Here is an 18,352-nt window from a genome sequence, read left to right on the forward strand (position 1 = left end):
CTGCAGGGAGCACGGGCCAGCGGGAAACTCAAGCAGTCCCCTGCTGTTCCCGTGCTCCCCATGGCGTTTCAAAGCAGCAGCACCACATGGAGTCCACGGTCATCAGGGAACTCCCAGCTGGCCCCGGGCTGCAAGTGGCGTTTCAAAGCAGCAGCACTGTGTGGAGCCCAGGGTCTCACTTTAGACTCCATGCGGTACTGCTGCTTTGAAGCGTCCTCTCCGCTTCCCCCTCTTGCTGCCTCTTTCTGATAGAGGCAGCGGACGGGTGGCAGGGAGGGAACAACTAGTAAAGTTCACACCCCTTGTAAAGATAAAGGTAATTCACAACTGAAATGGCAGAAGCTGATGTGTTTTAATCAGTTCATTGAGTTAATATCTAGATTTCTAGACAGCCCCGATCCTGTGTGTATACAGTTGCAAGAAATGGTGATGTCTGACAGAAGCTGTCTAATTGTGTCTGAGTTTGGGTCGTGGTCAGTACTACAGATACAAGAGATAATTGGAAGAACTGTCTAGAAAGACAAAAATTTCTGATCATTTTCCTGTCAGTGTCAATTCTATATTTATAAGCTTCTTCAGAGTGGTTAAATCTTCCGAAGTAAGGTCATTTTATAACACCCTAGAACATGTCAATATGAACCATCTGGATGAGCATATGGTGAAAATGTAATTAGAAAGAAAAAAGGTTTTGCTGGTTTCAGAAGTCGTCGTTGGCAGCTTTTTCTTGAAATTGGATACAGTAAAATCTGACATGCACAAACATTTTCCAGACTCCTCCTCCTCCTCCTCCACTTCCATGTATACCCCAGAGCAAGATTAAAGTGAAACAAAATCCTAACAAACCGAACCAGCAGGACTACCAAACTGAAAGGGAAAAATGAAATTGTTTTACTCTCATCTTCAGGAAGGTATTGGGAGATATACTCTGCTACTAAAAACATATTTTTATAATGACAGGTAACACTCTGGCGTGGATGGTAGGCTATTAAATATATTACAGCTTCCTTCTAAATGCTGCCTTCAGAAGGTAAGCAGTTGTGCAATCTGTTAGACACAAATCATGACAGGATTTGAAAATAAGCCCTACTTCGAGTTTAAAGTACATCCACAAATTAGTAGCTATTTGCTTAAATTTTGTTTTGTGTTTACAATATGTCACAGAACTCGGTCTTCTGAAGTGTTTATTATTTTCCTCATGATAGTCACAGACATTTGAGGCATCTGTGGATTTAGAGTTTGAGCCTGACTCTCTGGCTCTGGGCACCTGAGGCACAAGACACATAATAGAAATGGCAATATACTTCCAATGGCCATGAGGGAGGAAGCAGAAAAAGGAGAAACAGGAATGGGGAGCAGAGAAGAGTCTCTCAAAGGAGGGAAGGAGCTGTGCATATCAGCAGAAAAAGTAACAGAAAACAGGAAATGATGTTGCCTCAACTTGTTTAAGGTGTGTGTGTGGAAGAGAGAAAAACTTATCCTGAGAGCCATCTCCCATACATTATGACTCTTCCACAAAGAATGAAAACAAGATGACTAATTTTTCAACATCTAGAACACAGGTATCAGAAAAATGCTGTTCATTTGCTCCTCTCACTCAATTATGTGGGACTGTGGCAAAACACCAATCCACTCCTCTCTCTCTCCTTTAGTAAAATGCTTTTACTAAAATGAAATATGTACCTGGAATGGAGAGCCAAGCATAACAAAATAATCGCAATGATCACTTTCATGATGACCATTGTATTGTGTCACTCCTCCTGTGATTCACCGGTGCTGCCCTGTCCATGGAAGGCTATGTATATCAGCCTGAAAATCTCAAATTGGACCTGAAGGCAAACAGTGTGTAATGTTGCTCCTTTTTTACTCAAACAGCTATCTAGAATTCAGAGCCAGTTGGAAATAGAAATGGATAGAGTCTGGTATTTTCTTTCATTCAATCTTGCTTATTTACAAAGAATGTACAAATTCCTCCTTTTCCAAATGCAGGAGAGACCAAAACAAAAGGAGAAGTTTCTTAGCGCACAGCCCAAATCAAGCCTCTTTAGCCAAGAGACCCAGAAATGCTCCCTCTAGCTTTTCCCAGGGTCCCACTATGTTCACTGAGTACTGCTTGGCTTTCTTGCTTTTTCTTTCTGCTCTGCTCTGTGTGTTCTCACACACATACAGCCCTCCTGACATCTTCTCACATGCAGACTCTAAGGCAGCGATGTCCAATCAGTTCTGGGCAGTGGCTACTGATATAGCGAACTAGCCACAATCAACCAGCCAAATAGTCACATGTGGCTAATGTGTTGGACACTGTGGCTGGAAGGGCAGGCTTATACTACAGAATTACTTTGGTATCACTATGTCAAAGTTATGTATAGAAAAATCCACATAGCTATACGGACTTAAGCGTCGCTGTAGACAGCACTATGTTGACAAGAAGGCTTCTCTTGCTGATACTTTTACTGCTTCTGACATCAGTGGATTAACTTTGCCACCAGCAGATCTTTGTCCCATCAATTTAGAGCCTCTTCATTAAAGCGCTATATGGCTATATTAGTGCAGTATTTTAACTATAGACCTGCCCTGACAGGATTTTCTGACATCTGGCCCCTTAGAAATAATCTGAAATTAAGGGCATAATCACACAGCAGTTTGAATGAGGTTTTAAGTCAACCTGTAAGAGTAAAATGTTTTTGGTAGCTCCGCCTGGCCAAGTATGGGGCTGCTGCATATTATTTCTTGGCCTTGTTCTTCTCTCATTTATGTCAGTTTCACACCAGATTAACATCACGGGCTTCAGGAATTACTCTTCATTTGGCATGCTGTAAGTGAGAGAAGAATCTAAGGCCTTGACAATCAGTGTTGTGGATATAGAGAGCTGACAAATCATTTTCCTGGTTTAGATTGACCCACAAAATAACAATTTCACAAAGGTTTGAACAATCGTTTCTGTTTAGAAGCAGAGTTATTATAGGTCCTAAAAATAGGAGCTGCTGATATTTACTGGACTGTGATTTAAACGACACTGGAGTTTTTCCTTGAAAGGTATTTGTTGTTTACATGAGCAAAGCACTTTCAATTAAAAAACTAATTGGGGCCCTTTAAAAAATGAGCTGAAACATTCTTTTCTTGCCACCTTCTTTACATGCATCAGTGAACCTTACTGCTGAGCCTAGTGGAAATGCAGCTCCTAAGACACAGGGAAGAAAAAGGCTAGAGGATTACTGAACTGAAAACACATAGTAAATTAATTGGGGTTGAAAGAGTCCACACCAAAATGGAATGAGCAATTGTTATTTGCCCTGCTTTTGACTGGTTTCATTCTAAGTGGAATGACAGTAATCTGTCTGCTTGTGCCTAGCCTAGCTTCGCATATCAAGTGGAAATGGGCCTTTAGTGAAGCCCCTGAGCATTTCTCTCTCTCTCAGCAGGAATACGGAACTGATATGTTCAATCCATAGTGAAGAATTCACCGAACCAGCCAAGCAAGACAAGAAGAGAAAAACCTAAAATGAGGTGCTGGCTTCTGATGTGCTGATTAGAGTATGCAAACTCCTCACTTGAGACTGTCAGCTCAGGTGAGATCAAACTTCTTTTAGAGACAAGCTGCTCTCTCTGCAAAAACAGAATGAGGGCACCCTAGAAGCATGGTGAATGTGCCTGTGAAAATAAGAAAATGTGAGGCACACCATATTAGAATACGCTCATTAGACCACCTTGCTACATCCAGTATAGCTTAAGCATATGACTGAAATACTGTTTATCTACCCCAGAGATTTATTTGTGTAGTTTCTATTAGTATAAATAGGATATGGAGAAGTAAAAACACCCACAATAAAAACAGAATGTAGAATGTAACTATATTACTAATAATTTAGTCTGTCAATAAATCACAATTAATTCCCACAATTAACGTAAAAATTAATCATTCTGCCACACAATAGAGCAGGGGCTTTCAAACTTACGTTGCAGACCCACCAGGGAAAGCCCCTAGCAGGCCCACAATGCTTTGTTTACCCTAAAGCTCCTCAGCCACGGAGCATCATGGATCTCATTGGCTGCAGTTGCCATTTCTAGCCCAGGGGAAGTGGCATCCTGGTCTGTGCTGCTTCCCGCAGCTCCCCTGGGCTGGAAATGGCAAACCACAACCAATGGGAGCTGCAAGGCTCCATGGCTGAGGATTTAGAGTAAACAAAGTTGCGGGCCTGCCAGGGACTTTCCTTGGTGGATCCACAACCCAAGTTTAAAAACCCTTGCAATAGAGTACCAGATGACATTTACGAAATATCTTTTGGCCTTCTTCTACATTTTCAAATATATTGATTTCAGTTACCACGCAGAATACAAAGTATATTATATTATTTGATTACAAATATTTTCACGATAAAATGATAAACAAAGGAACTTGAAACAAGTGCTGTTGTAAAATCTCTTTATTGTGAAAGTGCATCTTACAATATAGGTATTTTTGTTACACAATTGCACTCAAAACCAGAACAATGTAGAGCTTTAGGGCCTACAAATCCACACACTCCTACTTCTTGTTCAGCCAACTACAAGAGAGAAACAAGTTTGTCTCCATCAGTGGACACCAATCAATAGACTGGGATCTATTTGTAGATCCTGGAACCTCTGACAGGTGATCCTGACTGATATGGCAAGTTCCAGCACTTCAGCTGCCCCTCTCACCACTGCTGTGCTGCTCCTGCCTTCTGCTTACTGTGCATGGTTGGGGAGGCAGAGAAGGGGGCACTGATATCAGAGAGTTCCCCTCCCCCCACCGAGCAAGCAAGGCAGGGCTTCAGAGGAGGGGTGGGGCAGGCCTTGGCATAGAGGTAGGGAAGGAGGTTTGGCAAGGGTATTTTGGGTTTGAGGTAGATCTTGGATTGAGTGAAATTCAAAAAGTGATCTTGTCCTTGAAAAGGTTGCAGACCATTAGTTTACATTTATGGAAGATAATGCTGCCTGCTTCTCATTTTCTCATTTCACATGGGAATTATGTAGCAGGCACTGGGAGATATTTATGTGCTAGAGATACTAAATATACATATGCCCCTTCATGCTTCATCCCGTATTCCAGAGGACATGTTTCCATTATGATGATGCCTGTTAAAAAAATTAGGCATTACATTTGTGACTGAAGTCTTTAGGGGAGAACGACACATCTCCAACTCTGTGTTTTACCCACATTTAATGTTGTAACAATCTCTTATAATGACCCAACACATGTTCATTTTAAAAATATTTCAGTGCAGATCTGACAAAATGCAAAGAAGATATCATTGTGAAATTTCTAAAGATAGCTACAGCGCTCAACCCAAGTGTTAAGAATCTGAAGTGCCTTCCAAAATCTGAGAGGGACTAGGTGTAGAGCAGGGGTGGGTAAAAGGGCCCGGATCCGGACCATCAAGCAGGTTGATCCAGCCCATGGAGGTCCTGCGGCTCCCCCACCCCCAAGGCCAAACAGGGCCTAGGGACAGGGGTGGTTGACTTTAAGAGCCACAAACTGGAGGGCAGGAAGGGAGAGACTTTGTGCTCTCCCCACCCCCAGGCCAATCGAGGCCTGGGGGCAGGTGGAAGTGTGTGAAGTCTCCTTCCACCCTGCCCCTACCTGCAAGGAGTGTGCAGCATTTAGTAGTGCTGCACACTCCTTGCAGGACGGGGGCAGGGCAGGAAAGACTTTGCATGCTTCCCCTTGTAGCCAGACAGACCAACCCCCCATCTCATCCATCTTATTTGCCTCTCTGAGGTTCCTGAAGCATACAGGGCAGAGAAGGAGCAGTAAAATCAGCATAGTCTATGCTAGCTCATCTGCTCCTGAGAAGCTGAAAACATAGATATGTGGAGAGAGAGAGTGATTAAGGCAATAGGCTGGCCTCGAGGCTACGAGAACTGCCCGGCTGGCACCCATGTTGATTCGAACACACACAGTCCCTGGGAGAGGAATCCCCCACTGAGAAAAGAATGCCCAGTACTTCCAATTTAGTTATCTCTCTTACAAGTGTAAATTAAGTTCACAACTCCCTTGTAAGAACTGGTCTCACAAAAAACAGACCAGCACCATTTGGCATGACAGATAAGAAAGAGAAATACATGACCCCATGAGTATAAAGGTGGTACAGCAGCACACTCTCTTTTGAGTGTCATTCTACCCTCTACCTGCTGGTCGGGTTAGGTGTTTGACCTCCCGAGGTTCTATGGGAACGCCCACCTCGTATTTTCGTCTTTCCTAGGAATTGAGGGACCGGCCCTGGCCTGACATGCTGGAGTCGAGAGGCACAGAAGGGGGTAAAAATTGTACCTGGATGTGGTCCTCTGTCTTAAGTGTACACATAGAAAGAGTAAGCTGTTACTTGGTACCATTATTTCTATTTTTCTATCTTTATCTTCTTTGTAACCATTTTTAAGATCTATATTTTGCTAGTAGTTAAGAAATAGAGCAATAGCCATTGTAACCATATGATTTATAAGCTTCCTCAATAAACCTGTAACTGTTTAAGCTTTAACCTGACTCCTTCAGTTGCTGTAACAGAACCAGGCACAATTTAAAAGAACTTCAGCCGGTCTTAAGGGACAGATATAGGGAGAGCTTGGGCGTTCGGATTTGTGTCACACCCAGGTGGCAGAATTCACTGGGGCACTTCTCAGCCTTCCCCAAGGCTGCCTGCTGCGAAGGAATTACGAATTCTAGCAGCTGAAATCTGAAGTATAATAAGCTCTCCCTGTACACTTATTGGGCACCCGTCAACCTCCTCCAGGTTGCCTGCTGCAAGGGACCCTGGTCTCAGCAGTTAAAGTCTCGGGTGTATAGTACACACACAGTATAGGAAGAGCTTGGGCGTTCGGATTTGTGTCACACCCAGGTGGCAGAATTCACTGGGGCACTTCTCAGCCTTCCCCAAGGCTGCCCGCTGCGAAGGAATCACATATTCTAGCAGCTAAAATCTGAAGTGTAATAAGCTCTTCCTGTACACTTATTGGGGCGCCCGTCAACCTCTTCCAGGTTGCCAACTGCAAGGGACCCTGGTCTCAGCAGTTGAAGTCTCGGGTGTATAGCACATACACACTGCCCTGACCGTCGGCTGACACCCCTGCCTCCAGGCTATAATTGCTCAGCTGGCGGGTGACTCTAAGCATGATGCTCCCTTGCAGGGCAGGGCCAGACTTCATGTGCTCCCTTCACCCCAGGCTCTGATTGACCTGAAGGCAGGGGGGGAGTGTGCAGTCTTCTTTCACCGCTAGGGTTGCGGGGGCCTAGAGAGAAACACCAGCTGTTCAGAACAGCTGTTGGTTCTCTCTGAGGGGGGGAGTGGACAAAGACTTCACGCACTCTTCCACCCACAGACCAATGAGGGTCTGTGGGTGGGGAAGCATGGAAGTGCCTTAGCCCCACCCCTTCTGCCTGAGGCCCCACTGCTTCCAGGATAGCCTGGGGCCACTTAAAATTTTCTGAAGTGGCCCCCAGTCAAAAATTATTGCCCACCTCTGGTGTAAACCACACTTTTCCAAGTCTTAAAAGAGCAACACTCCAATAAGCACACAACAGAACCCAAACCACCAAAAAAAACCCAATCAGACTCTGCTGGGGGCATATGACTTCGATGATGAAAATAAGCAGCATCGGTCCATACTACTTTGCACTGTTATTGAGTAGAACTGTTCATCAGCATGGACATATGTGCTCTAGAATGGTGATGGAAGCATTAAAAGAGCATACAAATGTTTAGAATATCTGGCTACCATAATGCCATGCAAATGCCAGTTCTTATTTTCAGGTGACACTGTAATCAAGAAGCAGGCAGCATTATCTCCTGCAAATCTAAACAAACTTGTTTGCCTGAGTGATTGGCTGAAGAAGAAGGAGGACTCGGAGGAAGTGTAGGCTCTAAAGTTTTACATAACTGCATTTTAAAATAATTTACACAGAATTCCACATTTGTAAGTTCAACTCTCAAGATAAACAGATTGCAGGACAGTACTTGTATTAGGGGAATAGAAAAATACAATTTATTTTGTTTTTTACAGTGCAATTCTTTGTAATAATGTAAAGTAGCACTATACACTTGGTATTCTGTTGTAATTGAAATCAGTATATTTGAACATGTAGAAAATATGTCAATAAATGGAGCTCTATTAGTGTTTAACAGCTTAATCAATCACAATTAATTTTTTTAAATCACGCAATTAATTGTGATTAATCATATCTCTTACACAACTTCAGGCTCCCTAATAATGAATTAAAATGACAATCCGCTTGACTTTGCATTGAGGAGGTGGGAAAATTGTTCTCCTTGGCCTATGAGGATAGGACAAGAAGCAATGGGCTTAAACTGCAGCAAGGGCGGTTTAGGTTGGACATTAGGAAAAACTTCCTAACTGTCAGGGTGGTTAAACACTGGAATGAATTGCCTAGGAGATTGTGGAATCTCCATCTCTGGAGATATTTAAGAGCAGGTAAGTTAGACACCTGTCAGGGATGATCTAGACAGTGCTTGGTCCTGCCATGAAGGCAAGGACTGGACGTGATGCTCTCTCATGATCCCTTCCAGATCTAGTGTTCTATGATTTTATGAATCCACGGAGATAAACACCCAGTAAGCACATCACAAAATGCAAATGAATTTTCCATCCAAAAACTTAAATAACCAAAAAAGGTACACCACTCTATTCTAACCTCAGCCCAGCCACAGTCCCACCTATTTGCTAAACACTTTGCAAATACAGGCAGTCCCCGGGTTACGTACAAGATAGGGACTGTAGGTTTGTACTTAAGTCGAATTTGTACTTAAATCGGAACTGGCATCCAGATTCAGCCGCTGCTGAAACTGACCAGCGGCTGACTACAGGAAGCCCGAGGCAGAGTTTCTCTGCCCCAGGCTTCCTGGAATCAGCTGCTGATCAGTTTCAACAGCAGCTGAATCTGGACGCCTGGGACAGAGCAGCTGGGGCGCTGCTGGGTAGGTCTCCGCAGCGCCGCACCTCAGCGCTGCGGGGACCAACCCGGCAGCACCCCAGGTGCTCTACCCCAGGTGTCCCCAAGTCAGCTGCTGCTGAAACTGATCAGCGGCTGATTCCAGGAAGCCCGGAGCAGAGCAACTCTGCCTTGGGCTTCCTGTAGTCAGCCGCTGGTCAGTTTCAGCAGCGGCTGACTTGGGGACACCTGGGGCAGAGCAGCTGGGGTGCTGCTGAGTTGGTCCAGTAGCGCCGCTCCTCGGTGCTACTGGAGCAACCCAGCATCACCCCAGCTGCTCTGCCCCAGGCGTCCTGATTCAGCCGCTGCTGAAACTGATCAGCAGCTGATTCCAGGAAGCCCGGGGCAGAGAAACTCTGCCTCGGGCTTCCTGTAGTCAGCCGCTGGTCAGTTTCAGCAGTGGCTGAATCTGGATGCCAGTTCCGATTTAAGTACAAATTCGACTTAAGTACAAACCTACAGTCCCTATCTTGTACGTAACCTGAAACTGATCAGCCGCGGCTGAATCAGGACTCCTGGGGCAGAGCAGCTGGGGTGCTGCCGGGTTGGTCCAGTAGCACCAAGGAGTGGCGCTGCGGGACCAACCGGCAGCGCCCCAGCTGCTCTGCCCCAGGAGTCCCAAGGAAAGCCTGGTCTACTGGGGGGCGGGGGGCGCACTAGCTGCACCCCCCTCCCCAGCAGACCATGGAGACGCGGGCGGCGGGACCGAGACGCGCCGCGGTCCCGCCGCCCGGGTCTTCCGCGGCTTTGCTCCTCGTCTCCTTGGTCTGCAGACCAGGGAGACACAGAGCAAAGCCCCGGAGGACCCGGGTGGCGGGAGCGCCCAGACGCGCCGCGGTCCCGCCGCCCGGGTCCTCTGCGGCTTTGCTCCGCGTCTCCCTGGTCTGCTGGGGACCCTCTCCCCCCAGCAGACCAGGGAGACACAGAGCAGCTTTTCTCACCCCAGAAGACGAGGGCGGCGGGGCGAGAAAAGCCCCGTTCGTAAGTCGGATCCGCGTAACTCGGGGACTGCCTGTAGATGTGCGCTAAATACCAACAATTTGAGTTTGTTTCAGATCACAGTGAAGAGCAAGCTGCATTGCCATGAGCCTCCATGGAAAACGCTACACTGGCTGCCCCCTATTTCTTTTACCTCCAGTACCAAACTGTGGCAGAATCCCACAAGGGTGGTCTCTCAGCTGTGTGTGGAACAGACAGTGTTAGCAACTCGATGGGCTGCCTGGAAACTGGCATGTAAAGAAATATATTTCCTTTGTTTCAATGTTTTAATATTTAAATTTAGTTTCCATGTTGAGAAAGGGAACTGATAAGCAAATATAGAGGTAGGCTATTGAATGACTAAACTGATTATTTCCATCTTTTTTATAGATCATGTCAGTGGAACAAGCAGACTAGAAACCTTGAGCCAAAGGTAGAGAGGATTTATGTACAGAGACTGTATACTTTTTGGGGGGACAGGGACCATCTTTTTGTTCTGTGTGTAGAGAGCCTATCACAACGGGGTCAGTTCCATGACTTGAGCTCCAAGGGACTTTGCTGACAGAGATTAATAACAACAAAGAAAAGACTGATCATTTCATCCACCACTTTCTTACAAAATCATTATATATCTTTGCTGAAAAGACAGGCGAGTAGCAATATAGGTGTTTATATATACTGTCACCATGTATCGAGAAGCAGCAGCCATACATTAGAATGGCTCTAATCCAGGGTTACTCAACATGCAGCCCCTTTCCATGTGTCCTTGAGCTGCTTCCCGGGCTGCCTGCCTGCCTGCCTGATTGTTGGCAGGGGGGGAGGAAGGGCCTCCCCAGAAGCAGAGCAGCGCGGTTCTGATAAAATCCGCTCCTGCGCATGAGTAGGAGCTGCCGGCCGGCGGGAGGCGGGGGGCAGCAAGAGCTAGCGGAGCCTCCCCCCAAGTGCTGTCATATGGGTGGAAATTGGGTAAATATTGAATTTTATGAATATCAGCAGGACTGACTTAAATGGGGCCTGCGTGTTGTGTAGTCTTGCCTTAATCTTTGTATTCATGCCAGTCAGTATGAAAGATGCTATTTGCATATATATGCAGCTGCACTTAAATTGCGGCCCTCGGCATGTGCTCTGGGCATCATTGTGGCCACCGGGGCTTCCAAAGTTGAGTAGCCCTGCTATAATCTATCCAATATGTGTGTTTTAAAGATAGGCTTAGATATCATGTGGCACAAATAGCTGTATAGGTTTGTTGCGTGCAGCTCACTGAACTCAGCCTCTTTATTGCAGGTTTGACTTTTCTAAGGCACAAGAGTAAAACAGACCTGCAAGAAAGCAGTTATGCATATCACTCACTCACATACAGGGAAAGAATCTGGTTCAGTGCAGTGAGAAGTCTCTTATTCCCTACACAATGTATGTATTCTTCTCTCTGGGGACTCATGTGCAGAGAGGCTTCTGATGATACCCCATGCTTTCACAAGGAAGCTCTGTAAATGCATTGAAGTAAAGCAAGCTTTATAGTTTGGCGACTTTTCAACAGCAGTTTAGTGTTAAATAAAAGGAATCTGGAGGCAACAGAACGTGAACGGAATATGTTTACCTGCTGCAGAAGTTACCAAGATTTTGTCATAATTCGTAAAATGCTGTGCTGAGAGTCTCAGCATCCTCCTCCTTCTTGTTACTTTACTATTTTGGAGAGGGCAGGAAGAAAAGCTGAAGGGAAATCTCCCTTGCTCATTCAAAGTGGACTATTGTTCCTGATTAATAACTTGGATTGCCTCAACTGCTCCCTGGCAAATGATCACAGATATCAGCATTTAAATAACCTGGAATGACTTATTGTCCTAAAAGGAGGTAAGCTGCCCAATAGAGCTGTCATGTGAAAATTAAACTTAGGATATAAATACATTAATGTTCTTGTTCATTAAATTGTCTTGTTCATTAAATCATTGTCTGTTGTCCTTTAACACAAAGCAGCTAAATGATTTTTCCGTGTCAACTCTCTCCATAAAATGATTAGCAACTTCCTTACTAAAGGACAGAACTATCATTTCCCTCAGGAAATGCATTGAAATTAGGCATGATGGCGAGAAGGATCAAATCAGGTCAGTGAGAGTTTTATTTACCCACCTATATTTATAACAAATACCCAATACTGAGAGCATTAACAGTTACATAACATTTCACAATATGGAACTATATGTAGTCCCCTTACTAAAGGGGCCTCTGACTTTTTCTGGGAGGATCCTTTGTGCTGCAATCTAGCCCTAGAGACTCCAACCCCCATGAGTCCTTGAGGAAAAAGGAGGAAGCGGCTCGTCTGTGCATTTTGGGATAGAGGGGCTCTCCATTTTCGGGGAGAGGAGCCAGGCTGCTGTGGAGGAGCCTTTGTCCAGGCTAGGAGCTGTTGTATAGCAGCTACAGCATGGGACTGAGAGTCTGCGGGGCTTGGATCAAGCAGGCTGCTTCAAGGGCTGCTGATTGTCCTAGAGAGTAGAGACTCTGGCTGTGCCTGTGGCTGAGAAGGACTACAAAAACGTGCACACAGGAGGAAACTGTAAATAACTGGGGTCTTTGGGAAAGTGATGCCTGGGACGGACCTCAGAGATATAGACTAACTCTGGGTCCAAAGAGAGGCAGAGTGGCCAGCCCAGTGAACCTGAGCTGCTGGCATTTGGGGGAGCTTGCTCCAGTGGCAGAGGGATTTTGCAGCTGGTTGCTCAGCTTGGATTAAAACACACAGGACCTGCACAGGGCTGTCTCCATTCCAGCTACAGACCTTTAAGTGTGCCAAGACTCTGAATCCAAAGGAGTGCACACTTTGGGGTGGGATAAATGGTGGCGGTGCAAATGCCAGATAGATTAGTTCCTTTTATTTCTGTGTACTTTGTTAATTGAGTTTATTCACTTTTAATCTGTTAAACCCTGTATCTTTAAGGTGTTAAGTAAAAGTGTGTTCATTCTAATTTAATCAATTAGATGTATGTTATTTATAATTGTTGTCCTGGAGTTAGATCCAGATTATTGCTGGGATAATTTTATTCCTGGAGGCTCCCAATGCACACCATTAAATGGCAGCCAGGTGAAGGCAAAGCCATTGTATATTCTTTAGAAGCAAGGGACTGCAGCAAGGGGATGGATACAGAATCCCTAAATAAACACCACCACCACTGGGGTACTCAGGATCTCCTTTTATTTTAAAAACATCAGGCGCCCAGGCACCCATGTGAGTGTGACTTGCTCCTCAGTAACCCAGGGAGGAAAAAGGGGGTTACTTATAACATCAGCATTTTTTATTTATATTTCAATAGTGCCCAGTCAGGAATCAGGTCTGCACTTTGTGAGATGCTGCACATAGAGAAAGATAGTTCCTGCCCCCCAAAGACTTTATAGTCTTTAAGCCCTCTTGCCCAATTCTACATCCCGCCATCCACCTTGTACTCAAATGTCCAGAAGGTGGTGGGCTTCGAAGTCGAGTAGGGTAATCAGTCTTGGCTATTGCAGACCAAGCTGGGAAACAAACTCCTTATTTGAGGATTCCTCATAGAATCCACCAAGACACCACATCAGCAGGCCCCTTCTTTAACCCCCTATCTTGAGTGCCTCTGCTGATCTCAATTTTGTAAAGATAACGTAAGAAAACAGTCAAGCTCTCTGGGTATGTCTACACTACAGCGTTAATTTGAGTTAAGTTAATTCAAATTAAGCTAATTCGAATTAACACATCTACACACAAAACCTATTTTGAAATAGCGTTTTGCTATTTTGAAATAGCGCGTCCACATGGAGTAGACCCTGAACCAAAGTTAAGGCTGGCTGGAACCAGTGCTGGCAGGACATCAGGTTAGGACTTAGTGTGTGGGGCTACTGCCTGAGGCTAACTGAGCTCCGTGCTCAAAGGGACCCTACCTCCACCCCGAACAGACAGTTCTCAGGGTTCCCCTCTTGTTGTCTACCTTGATGAGGGACAGCAAAGGAGTCCTGTCTTGGAGTGCCCTGAGTGCCCGCACTCGAGACACCACAGCACTCGGCCACATGGAGCCAGAGCTGCCCCTGGGCATGCCGGTGCATCTCGTGGGGTCGTTGCCATCAGCCCGGCTGCACTTGCTGCAGGCTGCCATCCAGGGGGTCCATCAGGGGTCCCTCAGAGCCACCCTAGTTCTCCCCACCAGGGGCTGGTGCCCCATTCCTCCCTCATGTCCCTCCACTTACCCCTCCCTAGCCCTCCTTCCTGATGTCAAACAAAAGACACATATGTTCAAAAATAGAAACTGGGTGTATTGAACAAAAGTAGGGGGGATGAACCTCTGGGGAGACTGGGAAAAGGAGGTGGGGGAGAGGAAGAGAGAGGGTGGGAGAGGGGAGGGGGAAACCTGGGAGGAGGGAGCTGGAAGGGGGAAGCAAGGGGAAGAAGCGGGAGAGGCAGCTCAGGACCCAGGGTTGGGGGGGTCTCGCCGGACCAACTTGATTTTCATGCAAATCTGTTCCTGGGTTCGCATGTGGCTTTTGATGGCCAGGCTGGCAGCTACCCTGCCATAGACAGCCGCATTCCTCTGTCTAGTGCAGAGATCATGTACATTGGGGGCATCTCCCCCCAAACCTGAATAAGGTCCATGATCTCCACCCTGGACCAGGAAGGCGCTCGCCTTCTCCAGCCCGTCAGGCTCCTGGGAGCTGGCAGACTGCTCCTGGGGAGTGGTGGAGGGCTGGCTGCCAGTGGCTTGCTGGCTCATGTTTTGGGGCCACTGGGTCGGGGCCCTAGTGGCCACTGCTGGCTGTGGGCTGGCAGGCTTGGAGCTAGGACATGCACTGTGGTCAGGGTCTACCCCTTTAATGGCTCTGGGGCTGGGGAAGAAGAGAGTAAGTTTTCCTGGTTGTGCCCAGAGTGGCCACCAGGGCTCCCTGGGAAGGGCTGGAGGCCCCCTATTTTGAATTAAGTGTCTACACAGCACTTAATTCAAAATAGTTATTTTGAATTTGGCATTACTCCTTGTAGAATGAGGTTTACCAACCTCAAATTAAGTGCTCCGCTATTTAGAATTCATTTCGAAATAGCGGTTTGCATGTATAGACACTATTAAAGTTAATTTGAAATAATGGCTGATATTTCGAATTAATTTTGCAGTGTAGACATATCCTCTGAGAACCAGATTCTGAATCATTTAGTGCATCACAGGCTAAAACCAACACTAAGAACTTCACTCGGAAAACAACAGCCCTCACCAAAGACCTGATTTACCACAGATGTGGAGCCATTCACTCCACTACCTCAGTCAGGTGAGAGAAAAGAGGAGATATAAAACTGGGTATCACCAGCATCCTGAAGGCACTGTAGGTACATGTCATTTAACGGATAGTTCTGTGCAACATTTAAAGACCCACGGTTTCAGTGACGTTTAAATGATCAGATGGCTTTTTTGTAGAAGAGATGCACTTCAATGCATTTTGCCAAGACTGTGAGTGTGAAACACTGTATAAAGAGTTAATAGCAGGCTAGCAAATTGATTTTAAAATTAGTTCCTTTATCACTATTGACCTATGAACATAACCATCCGCAAATAATCATTTTATGATCTAGATATGGGAAATGAGCTATAGTTAAGCATGCATGAATGTTTTCATTATAAACTCCTATTTTCATGTTGCATAAGACCCTCGTAGAAAGATTCCTGTAGCATAAAATTTGGTATGTCTGTACACTGTCATGAATTTTTCTTGATTTACTCCCTTTTCTATAATTAATTACATAGAGCTGAGAGGGTTCTATACTTTGTCAAAAATAACATACATGCTACCTCATTATTTATTTACACTGAACAACTACACACTGTCCATTTAATAAGAAAATTTTAGCACTGTCCATAATTTATTTTCCTTTACAAAGAACTAAGCCTGGAAATTCTAAAAAACCTGGGTGAAATACTGAAACCACTGAAATCAATGAAAAAATATCAATTTCAACGGGGTCAGAATTTCATCCTCAAAATGTAGATAATGTAAGGATCATGACAAGAACCAACTTTAAAGCTATAAGTTTAAGGTTTTGGCACCTTCTGTTCTTTAGATTTGTATCATATTCTGAGCACTACATAAAAAGCCAAAGTCATATTTGAAATCTAGTGAACTGAAAAAAAATTATAAGCAGGTGCAGACACTGCACTTCATCCCTTTTTGCCAGCTTTTCGGGCATGAAATCACATTTCTTCCTCTATTTCAAAATATTTTCTCTTCCCTGATATTCTGTGAATTAGCTACAGAAATAATAGAGAAACTACCTATTTAAGAATCTGAAACTGACTACCAGTATACACCGAAGGTTGTCAAATGTGCAAAGTAAATAAAGAGTGAAAGTAAATAATCACTACGTTTCTCCTCTAATATATCTCATTCAGTTACAGAAATCTTACCCTTTAATAACAACAGTAGGCACAATACTTTTAGGTAGAAGTGTGATGTTTAAGTTTTCAGTGTCCATTTAAATATATCTTTCTGCCAATATATTATTAAAATATTAGTGAAATCTAGAGTGTGAGTAGTAGTGAGGGCCAAGAGACCATTCAGTAATTATTTTATATTCAAATAAAAAATGTTTTAGCAATTCACAAAATAAAAACAAATAAAGAACAAAATGAATACATATTTTCCATACTTAATCAAATGGGTCTGGAAGAAAAAAAGCCTTTGGGAGCAACATTAAAAATGTAAAAATAATAAATTCTAATGCTGCTTCTTGGATAGAGTAGATATTTGTATTTCCCCTTTCTAAATCTGTGACTAACATGCCTTTGAGAGACAAAATGGGTTAGTCTCTAAGATGTCACAGGGTTGCGCATTGTTTTTACAACTTCTGTTGGTAACAGAAACATGGTTTTAAGTTACTCAGAGCTTTTCTGTAGGTTAGGAAAGATACTAGAATAAATTGCCTAAAGAGATTGTGGCATCTCCATTAATGGAGATTTTTAAGAGCAGGTTAGACAAACACTTGTCAGGTTGGCCAGGATCAGTGTTTCTCAACCTTTTTTTATAAAGTACCCCATTTAAAAAAATTATAAGTGCCCCCAGTACCTACAGTTTTCAGACACAATTTTTTTTCCTACCATTGCAACACATTTGTTTAAACAACCTAGTCATAGCCGGACGGGCAATGAAATTTTTGGGTGTAAAAAGTAAAAAAATAATAAAGCACTGTAAAACTTAAAACAAAAATTCAGTTTTCTCCAAATTTCAGTTGTGTTGACGTACCCCCCAGACTTCTCTCAAGTACCCCTAAGGGTACTCGTACCACTGGTTGAGAAACACAGCTCTAGATGGTTGCTGGTCCTGCCATGAGTGCAGGGGGCTGGGCTTGATGACCTCTTGAGATTCCCTCAAGTTCTATGATTCTATCTACTATATTGTGATGGGGCATCTGCCTCACACTGGACCTTAAAGGTGTTAAAACCCAGCCCACAAGAGGGCTGGAGTGATGGAGCTGTGGAACCAGCATCTGAAGCAGGGTATGTCTACACTACCCTCCTAGTTCGAACTAGGAGGGTAATGTATGCATACCGCACTTGCTAATGAAGCCCGGGATTTGAATTTCCCGGGCTTCATTAGCATAAGCGGGGAGCCGCCATTTTTAAATCCCCGCTGCTTCGAACCCCGTGTAGCGCGGCTACACGGGGCTCGAACTAGGTAGTTCGGACTAGGGTGCCTATTCCGAACTACCGGTACACCTCGTTTCACAAGGAGTACCGGTAGTTCGGAATAGGACCCTAGTCCGAACTACCTAGTTCGAGCCCCGTGTAGCCGCGCTACACGGGGTTCGAAGCAGCGGGGATTTAAAAATGGCGGCTCCCCGCTTATGCTAATGAAGCCCGGGAAATTCAAATCCCGGGCTTCATTAGCAAGTGCGGTATGCATACATTACCCCGCTAGTTCGAACTAGCGGGGTAGTGTAGACATACCCGCAGGTATTAGCCAATTGGGGCTTAGCTGAGGGAAGTATAGGTAAAGGTTCTTGGAGGGAAGGATAGACTTGGATTTACTCTTGCTCCAGCTGGGCAGTAGGAGGGACCTAGCTAGAGGCTTCCTGACTTAGAGCAGGTCTTGGGAAAGGCAGGTAGAGCTGGGGAAGCTCTGGCCAGGCAAGCTCCTAGGCTGCAGGGCCTGAAGCAAGGCCTTAGGCTATTAGGGCTGCAGAGGGGCAGTCAGGGTAGGCAAATGCAGCTGGTTCACACCCCCTCCCCAATGATGAGTGGCCATTTCAGACTGCAGTTTGCTCTCTGGCCCTATAGCCTTAGTAAAAGAAGACACTATTCTACAAATGCTCACCCTAAACAGAGGGTGAGAGAGTAAACAACACATGACAGACGTGTAGTCACATCACACAGCACTCAAATACTATAGTGATTAGTGTGGTATAAGAATCTTTAGCAA

The 18,352-nt window shown here is 45.0% G+C and overlaps 1 protein-coding gene across 3 annotated transcripts in view; it reads right to left on the reverse strand.

Moving 5' to 3' along the window:
• Window positions 1–18,352, reverse strand: part of FRMPD4 (FERM and PDZ domain containing 4) — a 438,211-nt gene that overhangs the window by 101,278 nt on the left and 318,581 nt on the right. The window lies entirely within an intron of this gene.

This window comes from Pelodiscus sinensis, chromosome 1, assembly GCF_049634645.1.
Source record: "Pelodiscus sinensis isolate JC-2024 chromosome 1, ASM4963464v1, whole genome shotgun sequence".
NCBI lineage: Eukaryota > Metazoa > Chordata > Testudines > Trionychidae > Pelodiscus > Pelodiscus sinensis.